The sequence below is a fragment of the Mesoplodon bidens genome (assembly GCF_964165515.1).
Source record: "Mesoplodon bidens genome assembly, chromosome: Y".
NCBI classification, from domain to species: domain Eukaryota; kingdom Metazoa; phylum Chordata; class Mammalia; order Artiodactyla; family Ziphiidae; genus Mesoplodon; species Mesoplodon bidens.
Window position 1 is genome coordinate 14,846,085 of NC_138180.1, and position 12,182 is coordinate 14,858,266.

At 41.2% G+C, this 12,182-nt stretch overlaps 1 pseudogene across 1 annotated transcript in view; it reads left to right on the plus strand.

Moving 5' to 3' along the window:
- Window positions 1-9,180, plus strand: part of LOC308609732 (putative helicase senataxin) — a 70,473-nt pseudogene extending 61,293 nt beyond the window's left edge. Inside the window, exons 22-25 of the transcript in view lie at window positions 19-183; window positions 3,633-3,731; window positions 4,336-4,423; window positions 8,428-9,180. The product of the transcript in view is annotated as a putative helicase senataxin (transcript). The remainder of the gene's footprint in view (window positions 1-18; window positions 184-3,632; window positions 3,732-4,335; window positions 4,424-8,427) is intronic.
- Window positions 9,181-12,182: the final 3,002 nt, after the last annotated feature.

Here is a 12,182-nt window from a genome sequence, read left to right on the forward strand (position 1 = left end):
TGTTTTCATCTTATTTAGCTCATATGTAAATGTTCAAGAAATAAAACTGGTAATGGAAATAATTAAACTTATGAAAGACAGAAGAAGGGATGTTACTTTCCGAAACATTGGCATAATAACCCATTACAAGGCTCAGAAGACGATGATTCAGAAGGATTTGGACAAAGAGTTTGATAGAAAAGGGTGAGGCATCTCTATTTTTACAGAGATTTTGAGTTTTTCTGCTGAATTAAAAAGAAGAAAGAGGGGATAGAAGGAAAGAAGCAAAGGAAACTTAACTCTAGGGAGTGGTCTTAGACCCTGGTAGTATAGAACAAGGAGACTAGGACCCTGGCTCCATAGACTTGTGCTGGGAGGGAGTGTGGTTACACGTGTAGCCCCTGCAGATGGAGTGCCTCCTGCCAGTTCAAATGTCATCACCGTTACACTTGACAATGGAAGTGACTGAGAAATTCTTCAGGCCTTTACCTTTAGTTGGATGACTTGTTATCTGAATTCTAACTCTACTGAGAATCATGTATTCACATTTTCACTTACAATAAATTATTTAACCCTTTTAGTGCCTTCATGTATAGGGTGAAGATCATGTTTTTGTCTCCTTTATGCCTCAACAGTAAAATAAAAAAAAATTAAATATTAGATATCCATTAACTCAAAAGTTTCCGCACCTAGAAACACACAAAGTACCAAAATTGACTCTAGGAAAAGCCAGAAACTTTGGATAGACCTATAAAATGTAAAAAGAGTGAGTTAGTAATCACTTTCCAACAGAGAAAAACAGAGGATCAGGCTTCACAGGTGAATTCTGTCCAACATTAAGAATTAGCACCAGTCCTATGCAAATGCTTCCAAAAAATAGAAGGGAACACTTTCTAACTCATTTTATGGGGCCATTATTACCCTGATACCAAAGCCATGGAGACATCACCAGAAAAGAAAACTATGGACCAATATCCTTTATGAATATGGATGCAGAAGTTCTCAACAAAATAATGGCAGCTGAACTCAACAGCATATTAAAAGGATTATTTACCACAGTCAAGTGGAATTTATCTCAGGAATGCAAGGTTGGTTCAACATATGAAAATCAGTCAGTGTGATATACCGTATTAAAGGGGGAAACCCCACATGATGGTGATCATCTGAATAAATGTGGAAAAGACATGTGACTGAATGCAGCAACCTTTCATGATAAAGATACTCAACAAACTAGGAAGAGAAGGGAACTTCCTCAACCTAATAAAGAGCATCTATGAAAAACCCACAGCTAACACATCATACTTGATGCTAAGATTGAAAGCTTTCCCCCTATGATGAGGAAGGATGCCACTCTCTACTCTCTCTACTTGCACTACTTCTGTGCAGCACTGTATTAGAAGTTCTATGCAGAGCAATCAAGCAAGAAAAGGAAATAAATGGCATCCATATTGGAAAAGAAGAAGTAAAAGTGTCTCTTAACAAATGGCATAATCTGGGACTTGCCTGGTGGTCCAGTGGTTAAGACACCATGCTTCCACCGCAGGGGGCATGAGTTTGATCCCTGGTCAGGGAACTAAGATCCTGCATGCTGTGTGGCCACAAAAAATCCAAAAACCAAAAAAAAAAAACACACAAAAAACTAACAACAACAACAAAAAAAAACAAATGGCATATTCTTACATCTAGAAAAACCTAAAAAAATCTATGCAAACTACTGGTCCTTATAAACAAGTTCAGCAGAGTTGTAAGGTACAAGATCAGTATACAAAAATCAGTTGTATTTCTTTACACTCTAGAGAAGTCTGAAAAGGAAAATTTCTTAAAATTCCATTTACACTAGCATCATAAAGAACAAAATACTTCGGAGTAAATGTAACCAAAGAAGTGTGGGCTCATACACAGAAGGACAAAACGTTGTTGAAAGAATTTAAAGTACTAGATAAATGTAAAGACATTTCATGTCCATGGATCGGAAGACTTAATATTGTTAAGATGGCACCATTCCCCAGGTTGATCTACAGATTCATTGTTACCTCTGTCAAAATTCCAGCTACCTTCTTTTACAGAAATGGACAAGCTTATTCTAAAATTCACATGGAAGTGCAAGAGACCCTAAATAGCTTGACAGAGAACAGTGTTGGAGGGCTCACACTTCCCTCTTTCAAAATTTACTACAAAGCTATCAACACTGGTACTGTCATAATGGTAGACATATATAGACGAATAGAATAGAAGTGAGATTCCAGAAATCAGTCCATACATTCATGGCCAGTTGATACTCAACAAGGGTGCCAAGCCTAGTCATTGGGGAAATAATAGTTTTTCAACAAATGGTGCTGGAATAACTGGATATCCACCCACAAAAGAATGAATTTAGACCCCTGTCTCACACTGTATAGAGTAATTAACTCAAAATGAATGAGTGCTCTGAGTCTAAGAGACAAAACTATAAAACTTACAAGGAAACAAAGGTAAATTTATATGACCTCAGATTAGGCAACAGATTCTTAGATATGATACCCAGGCACCAGTAACCAAAGGAGAAGTAAATCGGCCTTCATAAAAATTAAAAACTTACGTGTTTCAAAGGACACACTATCAAAAGAGTGAAAGACAACACACAGAGTGGGAGAAAATACTTGCAAAATATTTATCTGACAAGTCATATCCAGCATATATAAAGAACTCATACAACTTAATAAAATGATAATCTAACTTTTTAAGCGGGCAATGGATGTGAAGAGCATTTCTCAAAAGAAGATAAACAGAAATCCAACAAGCACATGAAAAGCTGCTCCACATCATTTGTCATGAGGGAAATGCAGATCAAAACCACAGTGAGGAGATATCATTTCACACCCACCAAGATGACTGTCATTACAAAAAAAAAAAAAAAAACAATAACAAGTTTTGGAAGGGATGTGGAGAAATTAGAATACTTACACATTGCTGATGAGAAACTGCAGAAAACAGTTTGGCAGTTCCTCCTAAAGTTGAACATAGAATTACCACGTGACCCAGCAATTCCACTCCTAGGTACATACCTGAAAGAATTGAGAAAGGGTTCACACAAAAGCTTGTACATGAATGTTCGTAGCAGCATTATTCATGATAGTCAAAAAGTGGAAACAACCCAAATGTCCCAAAATGGTACATAGGTAAGAAGTAAATTGTGTATCTGTACAAGCGAATAGTCAGTCGTGGAAGGAATGAAGTACTGTTACCAGTCTACGACACGGATGAACCTTGAAAACATTATGCTAGGTGAAGGAAGCCCAACACAAAAGGTCCCATATTTTATGATTCCATTTATATGAAATTTCCCATGTAGAAAAGTCCATAGAGACAGACAGTAGATTAGTGGTTGCCAGGGCCTGGGGAGGGGGAGATAGAGACTGATGGCTGATAGGCACAGGGCTTCTCTCCTGGGTGATGGACATGCTATGAAATTAGATAGCGGTGATGACTGCACACTGTAGTGAATGGACTCAACACCACCAAATGGTGTGCTTTAAAATGGTGAATTCTGTGTTATGTGAATTCTACTCCAGTTATAAAAGATAGCACTACAAAAGTAAGAAATACTACTGTATAAATATGTATATTTAATAATTATCTTTTTTCAGCAAATATGTTTCTCTCTTCGTAAATAGGCCAGCAGAAGTAGATACCGTGGATGCCTTCCAGGGTCGTGAGAAAGACTGTATTATTGTTACATGTGTCAGAGCAAATGCCATGCAAGGCTCAATTGGGTGGGTAACTGTCATCATTGATTCTTTGCTTGTTTATGATCCAGAGTTAGATCTTTTTAATCACTGTTAGAGAATACCATCATTTGCTCTATTTTCTTATATAAAAACTTGAGTAATATCATGAAGGTTTCTTTTTTAAGTTGTGAAGTTGATCCACTGTTAGGTCTGCTTCTCTTGGTACCTTGTGTATTAACCCATGTCACAGTGTGAATCTGTTGTTTCACTTGATAAGAGTGAAACAGATTATTGAATCCAGTATATTTTGCAGGGGCATGCTCCTCTCCATGGTATGTGTCATAATTGATCTACTATCATATTTTTAGGATCTTTGAAGGCTTAAAAATCATACCATTAAAATTTCCAATATCTCATCCAAGTCAAAATAGGAAATCGACAGACAGATGCATCACTTTGAAGGAAAGCACTGGGCCTCTTGTTTGTTTGCTGTCCTTAATGGGAATTGCTTCTGTGTCGGGTCCTGCACCACGAGCTTAAAGCAGGAGCCCAAGAAAAGCTGTCTGAAATGCCTGTGTCTCACCTACACTGACATGCCGAGTCTTTCTGAAGAAAGAAGTAACTCTTTTTTTTTCCTTCTATTGCTTAGGTTTCTGGCAAGTTTGCAGAGATTGAATGTCACCATCACACGAGCCAAGTACAGCCTCTTCATCCTGGGACATTTGAGGACCCTGATGGTAGGTACATTCTAGAGGACCGGGGAACTCCAGAGTTTGCTCATGATGACTGATACCGGGTTGAGGTTTTGTTTTTATTTTTCATCAAAATGGAAATGATTTTGAGGCTACAAACAATAATGAGCCTCTTCCCACTGGTTGTTTTGTCCTCCAGCAGCTTCTTCCTGGGAGCTTTTATAATGCCTAAACCGCTCACCCTTTCTTAGCCCAAGACCCAGGTATCCGTAGTGTACTCTCAAGATGAGCTTTAAAAAAATTGTATCTACATCGTAGAATTGTTAAGAAGACATGTAAACCCATATATGTAAAGTGCTAGAAGATTGGTTAGCACTTAGTAAACACTCAGTAAATGTGGCTATTAGCCTAGCTTAATGCCAGAGAGAGGGGGAATTTGCAGGAAAGTGCTTGGATCTTCATTTCTGTCTTGGCACTTAGAGCAGCACTGCTTGCTGTTTCCCTTGAGGGGTGAGTGGCATCAGAGCTCATCCATGCGTACAGATACTCCTGTAGAAGGAGGGGCAAGTTTACATGTGTAGTCGACAAATAGTAATAGTACAGCTTAATTTGGTGAACCACAGCTAGATAAAGCATGTATTTGCCTGCCTCATTAGGTGTAATAACTCAGTTTCTCTAATTTCTGTATTTAACAGAGTCATTGTTTTATCTCAGGAGAGGTGCCAACTCAGTAGGATTTTCCCCTGTTTTGGTTAGTTCCACCAGAGGGCGCCCAAATACAGTCTTTCTCATTCAGCTCTTACCTAGATTTGTGGTCTTCAACCTTTGTTGTTTGTGTACCCCCTTGAAAGAATGTTTAAAAGCTGTGTATCCTCCGCTTTTAAGTTTATATTGAAAATGTTTCATCGTTAAGTGTTGATAAAGATTTTGTTTCTAATGTATTGTAAATATTTGACATTTTAAAAGAAAGCTATTAAAAATAAATCCATTATGCCACTCTTAAATATATCCAGTGGAATAGAGAGCAGTGCTATTCTTTCTGCTCTTTAAAATTGAATTGCCATTTATACTGTTTAGGATAAAATTCAGTGGGGGTAGTTTATATATTTTCATAATTAAAAGGCTTTCTGTTAATATGACTATTAGGCTTTTCTGCCACAAAAACTTTACATGTAAATTTGAAAATTTAAAGAATTGGTTTTCATAACGATTTGGGGAAACTGTGTGAAGGGTGTGTGGAACCTCTGGACTGTTTTGGTAACTTCCTATGAATGTATAGTTACCTCGAAGAGTTTTTTAAAAAAATATATTTTTCCTGTGACCATAAGGATCTGAGTATTAACAAATGATATCTTGTCAGTTGAGTAACATATTAACAATTACTCTTTTCACACAGTTGAATTTTGATAATGTTCAAACCCGAAAAGTAAAATGTTTATAGAGTTGTGTCTCTTAGATGCCCTGATTGCAGGAGCCTTCATGGGCACCCCTCTGTTTACCACCCCCTCTATTTGACACCCAGGCGTGTTTACCTCCCCTAGCTGTGTGCCCTGTGGTCAGATTTGGGACAGGTGAGACTTGTGGTTGTGAAGGATGGAGTGGAAGGGCAGAAAAGCCCCAGGAGGACATAGGGAACTGGGGTTTGGAAGCTGAGGTTTGGACATTGATTCCCAGAAAACGTGCTCACAACCCCCCGAGTAAGTCTCTGTGAGCCCCAGAGTCACCGTCACGCAGATTTGAAGACCACTGACGTCTAGCTGCAGTATAGACATTATTATCTTCACTCTGGGAAGCCAGTGTGACAAAAAGAGACCGACAGAACAGAGTAGAAAAACTTCCAGTTTATCATTTGGACTTCGCAATCCAACTTGCGTATTTGTCCTTGGGCTTCCCCCTTCCCGAGCCTGTTTTTTTTTTTTTTTTTTTTTTTGTTTTTTCAGCCCAGTTTCCCTTATGGAGATAGAATCAGTGATTAAGGCACTCGGTTTCCTCTGAGAAATCAAGACTAATAGCCCCTTCTCAGAACTGTTTTTGTGATCTAGGGATTGGATTAAACAGCAAGTTTAGGTGCAGTAGAATTGGCAGAAATAGCAGCAAGGCCATCTGCTTTACATCTGCTTTCCAGCCACAGGGTAGGACTCTCAAGAGCTCTCCTGAGTCAGGGAGATCTGAGCCTGGTACTGCTTACATGCACCTTCCTGATGCATGTGGTCACCGTACCATGCACTTGATTTACGTGACTTACTTTAAAAGGCCCTGTGAGGTCTGCATTGCCACCATAGTTTATCAAATCCAAGAAGCCAATAGTTATATAATGTGCGTCATTATTTTATGCTCCAGTATTGAACTGTGACACTTTATTTTCACTTAGAATTTTTGTCTTATAGTGACTGAAAGAACTCTTTTAGACTTTAGACAGATTTTTTTGGGTTGGCCAGAAGGTTCCTTTGTTTTTTTTTCTGTAGCATCTGAATGAACTTTTTGGCCAACCCAGTGTCATACCACTCTTGTTCATACCTAGGAAAAACAGCAAAATAGGTAGACTAAGATACCCCTGAAAGCATCTCACTCTCAGACTAACACTCTGGTCGTCCCCATTCACCATCCCATGTACCCTTGCTGACGCTCGAACCATTCCCTGTGCAGTCAGAGGCGTGTCATGAGAGGGCCCCACTGTGGTCCCGGGGTTTTTTCCAACTTCTGATCTCCATTCTCCAAGTTGTAGTGCTGGTACTTTCTTGTCTTATCAGAGGATGTCTGTGGAAAGATTTTTCAGGCAAGAGCCAGGACTCATTCTTTTTAGAAGTGGTTTGTTGACTAAAAGTCAAGCGGTTGTAGTCGCCCAGCCATGAATTCCTCCAGGATTACATACATGGAAACTGCTGTCTGGCCTAGAGGCACCCTAAAGTCAGAAATGGTAAAATGTGAAAATAAAGTGCATTTTATTTATTTTATTTTATTTCAACGCACATTTTAGAGTCATTTAAATAAAATACTATTCATACCTTACAGTGAGGAAACAGGCTCAGAGAGGTCAAGTGATTTGACCAAGGTCACACAGCAGGTCAGTACTATGTATGCAGCTTCACTGCTATACCCTTACCCACCTTCATGAATAGTGCAGGAGCCCCCATGAGGGGAGCTATCCTTTCCTTCTCTTTCCTTCAGTCTCTGTCTTTTTTTCCTCCCTCATACTCTCTCTTTCTTCTGTCTAAAGAGGCCCAAGTTCTGATGGTTGTAAAGAAGCAATTTATTGCTGAGGAAACTCTAAAAGGAAGAGAGGAGAGATGCGTGAGTTGGGTTTTTGTTTTGTTTTTCCGTTTAGATGTGCTTTTCATAATTTAAGCTCTTCTAGAAAAGAGACACCAGTGAGACGACATCTTTGGAATAGTTATCTCAGCAGATTAAGATGGTTTAGCCCTTGGGAGTTTTGGAAGCCTTTGGGAATTTGATGCAAGCTGTGGTCCTCTTTCTAGAACAGTCAGCATGCACTCAAGAGTTAGAGCTTTCTGAAACCAAGCCTTCCTCTTCCAGAATGTTAGCCTTGGCCGGAGACAGGCAAGACTCTAGGGTCAGCAGTGTCAAAGGGAACTTGGTGGGATGACGGAGCCCTTCTGTGTCTGTGTTGTCCAGGATACTAACCCTAGTCACATGTGTCTGCTGAGCACTTGAAATGTGGCTGGTGCAACTGAGGAAATGAATTTTTAATTTTATTTAATTGAAGATTAAAGAGCTACATGAGGCTACCGGCAGTTGGTACAGATTTGCATGACAGCTAATTCACCACGTGGCCTGAGTATCAGTGGTAAAATGATGGAAGTACTTTCTTAGAGGTGGTTCCCAGTGTTCTGTTCTAGCAGCATGGCTTTATAGTTTTGTATTCGACCTTATTTTTCCTTTCAGCCTTGTCTGAAAAGTAATGGATTCTTGAGAATCTGTTCACGAAAGTATACTTACTATTTGTTCAGAAGTGAAAGCTGGAACCTCTGCTTCCCAAGCATATGAGTGTTTCTTTGGGATGTAATTTTCTTCCTTCTCTTTGTTTCAAGGAAAACCAGCATTGGAACCACCTGATTCAGGATGCGCAGAAGCGTGGTGCCATTATTAAGACTTGCAACAAAAACTATAGACACGATGCAATGAAGATTCTGAAACGCAGGCCCGTACTGCAGAGAAGTCTGACTCACCCTCCTGCTATCACCCCAGAGGTGTCCAGACCCCAGGGCAGAGTGCCCAGCAACAAGCTAGACAGTGAATTTGCCAAGATGTCTCTTGCTTCTTCCCTGTACCCCTCACCCTCTGAGTCCAAAGAAGCCACTGTCACTGTTACTGCAAAGGACCCTGAAAGGCCACCCCTTCAGGACTGGCTTCGGGACCCACGACTGCTTAGGAGGATGGGCTTGGGCTGTGAAGCCAAAGGGAAGTGCCTCTGTGAGCTGCAGCCCTCGAGCCCCCGGTATCCTGGAGCAACGCCACCCTCTGGAGAGCCAGGCTCCCCCGGAAGTCACCAGGATCTGACCAGTATCAGGCAGCAGGCCCCCGCCAAGGGAGCTGCTGTGAACAACCACAGACCTCATATGCAGTGTGATCCTCCAGCTGCTAGTACCAATACTTCCACGAGTGAGAGAAGATGTGCCCAGGAAGGGGAGGCACTCAGCCACAGGAGGGAGACCAGGGCCTTCACCAAGGGGGATCAGGAGAGGCGTGGCTCTCTGAGCCACCACACAAAGAGGAACTCAGGCTGGGACGAGAGGGGACTGGAGCAAGAGGACAGTAGCTTGAAGAAAAGGAAGCTTTTATAGTGGAGCCAAATTAGACTGTCAGCCACAAGCATTACTGCACATTTCAGATGACCAGCTAGTAGGACTGTCCAGATAAGATTATTATTTTTTTCCTTAAAGGAGTTTGTGTGCTGTTGGAAAACAGAAAATGTATCCTAACACATGGGCCTCTTGGTCATCTTCAGTACATTTTGTCAGTTGCAAAAGCTTTCAGAAGGCATTTGTGTATCAGTAATAATGTCCTCGAAGTCGAAGACTTAAAATGTTGATCTCTTGTTCTTCTGTAGGAAAGGTCAGACTGGAGGATTTTAAGAGGATGCTGTAAAAGTTGGAATGTATATTTGTATAGCAAATAACAGAATCCTCTTAAAATTTAATCTGGTAGACAGCTTTTCTTTCCCCTGCTTAAAATGTTAATCATTTTCAACGGAACCAACCTTATATTTAAAAAAAAAAAAGATGGGAGCAGGGCAGTTCCTTTCAGAGATTGTTGTAGCAAACAGACATTTTTAACAGCCCAGGTGGCCTGAGAGAAGTGAGTCAATGTGTTGTGTCAGAGTCCTGTTAAACCAACTGGAGTGTCCTGGGCAAGACCCTGGGAAGCAGAGCTCTGTTAGGTGAAGTTCCACTCCTGCACCTTTTTAGACGAGGCACCTTGGCACAGGATGTTACATTTCTGTGATGAGTTTGTCTGCCCATTGTAGTCAGCACGTAGTTCTCTAGCTAAAATTCTCATTCTTCGTGAGATAGAAGAATGTGAAATGAAAGAATAATTCTTGAAATGTCATTCAGATCCCCCCAGCATATTGTGAATTTCCTGCAACTGGTGGGTTACAAATCCAGTGGTTGCCAAGTATTGGAGCAGTGCTGGGGTGGCTTGTGGAAGCCTGGGGATCACCAAGAGAATCCAACTCATGAAAATCTGGATGTTTAACATCTTCCCAAGGGATACTGGTCACCAGGCAGCTTGAGAACCAGTTAGGGCAGACCAGATACAATATTATAGGCAGGAGAGAAACATCCTCTAAAAAGCGAAGGATGGGAGAGGAGTGCAAATGCTTGGGAGTTGAGAACAGGGAGAGAGTTGACAGATTGCCTGTCATCTTTGGAAACCATCGTAAGTGACGCAAATACACCGCTGTGGTGGAAGATCTGGTTAGAGGGGTTGTGCTTCTGTGAAAGGAGGTGGCCATGGTGGGTGGTGATTTGAGAGACTTGATGGAGGGCAGGGCTGCCTAATGTCAAAGTCCAGTTTTCCAAGCGCACACACACTGATGTTGAGGTATCACAGACTGAGAATCTGTGTTAGTAACAGTTGACCATTGTTTGAACTAGCGGTTTGTAGTGAATGCTTTGCAGCCCTAGTTAATTTGGGGGAGAAAGCATGCATTCCTGAAGACGAATGTGCACCATTTGAAACTTTTTCAGTCATCTGCTTTTTAAGCAAAAAGGGCTTTGTGTTCATCAGGAATTCTACTGAAGCAGGTTATTAAGAGCTTTCAAAAAAAACATTTGGTTGCCAAAGGTTTAAGCATGCTACTTCTTTGTTACCCTTGTCCCTCCCTCTGGTTTCCAGACCTCTGCTGATGGGATTGAACACTCCTGTCACTCGGGGAGCACGTGCTCTGTCCCCACAGTTAGCCCCTGCTCCCTGTTGACAGAGGCGGGCTGAGCCCCACTCTGGGTAGGGGCTTCGTAAGCTTCCTGCCTGGCCTTTGGCAAGAAAGCTCATTGTTTCTTTAAGTTTACTTTCCTGCTATCTTGGTAAAATGCTTCATTTAGCAGACACTTGTAGTGACAATGTAGAGAATCTAAAACCTGTAAGCTTAGAGAAGAGGCATGCTGGAAAGAGCTGGGGTCAGGAACTTCTCCCACTCCGCTCACACAACACGTGAAGTAAGTGCTCCCCACCGTACGTACTTTGCTGCCCCACCCAAACGATGTTATTTCCAGTTAAGTTTGGTGCCTGTTCTCACACGTTGTGTTCACTTTTGGTCCACCTTCCACCTGGTCTGGCAACGTGAGAATTAGTGCATCATCTCTGGTAATGAGCAAGCCTGTGTCCTGACAGCCTCTCCCAGCAGGAAACAGTCATACCTGACATTGCATTGGAATCGATTGGTGGTTCCTGTTGATGTATGTATTTGCATGAAGCATTTCATATGTACAGTGTGGCCTTTCCTGATGTGGCTGTCAGTGCAGTGTTGTTGATTGGTGGTTAACCTTACTGCAGGTGAAAAATGCAGCTGTTAGTTTCGTCCTTGCCCTGGCGTTAAAGAAAGTGGCCTTCTTTCAGTCTTAGTTCTTTGAACATGCATATATTGTACTTAAAAATTTGTTTTGCTTCTTTGTATATAATTTGCTTTGGATTTACTATGCATAGTTTATTGAGTTTTTGTTTTCATGTATTATCAGGAGGAAATTTGATAAGTACATGTGATTAACCTCCTGTAAATGAGTTTTACAACAAAATTGTACTAAACTATTTTCTAAAGTTAGTTGTACAGATTGATAATTTTTTTGCTGTAGTTTTGATTTGTTCTATGCTCTGCATTCCTAGCTGGGATTTGGCAAGCAATAGCCCTGTTGTCTTTGTTAAAACCTGAACATTAAGGGAAAATGGCAGAATTAAAAGTGGAAACAAGAAAACTGACGTGGTTTAGGAGTTATGTGTTTTTGAATGAAGGTTCAAGGTACTTCCCAGATACTCCATTTAGTCTGCCATTAGATTTATTTTATGCCACAATTATCTGGTGGGGATTTGTTTTATTCAGGTTTCTCATCCAGTCCACAACCCCAGCTCTCCTTGCTTCTCAGCTGTTCTTGGAATCTTACCCGTAAGGTTGCAGGGTGCACTGTGGCTAGTTGTGGTGTCAGTTACACGTTGACGTTTGGTCCAGAAACGCACGCTCACCTCCAGGCTAAGATTGGGGAGCGGGTGAGAGAGGAGGGATGGATGAACAGTGACCCACGAAAGGAGCTCCCGGGGCGCCAATGGGGGCGCAGGGAATAGATGGCCAAGT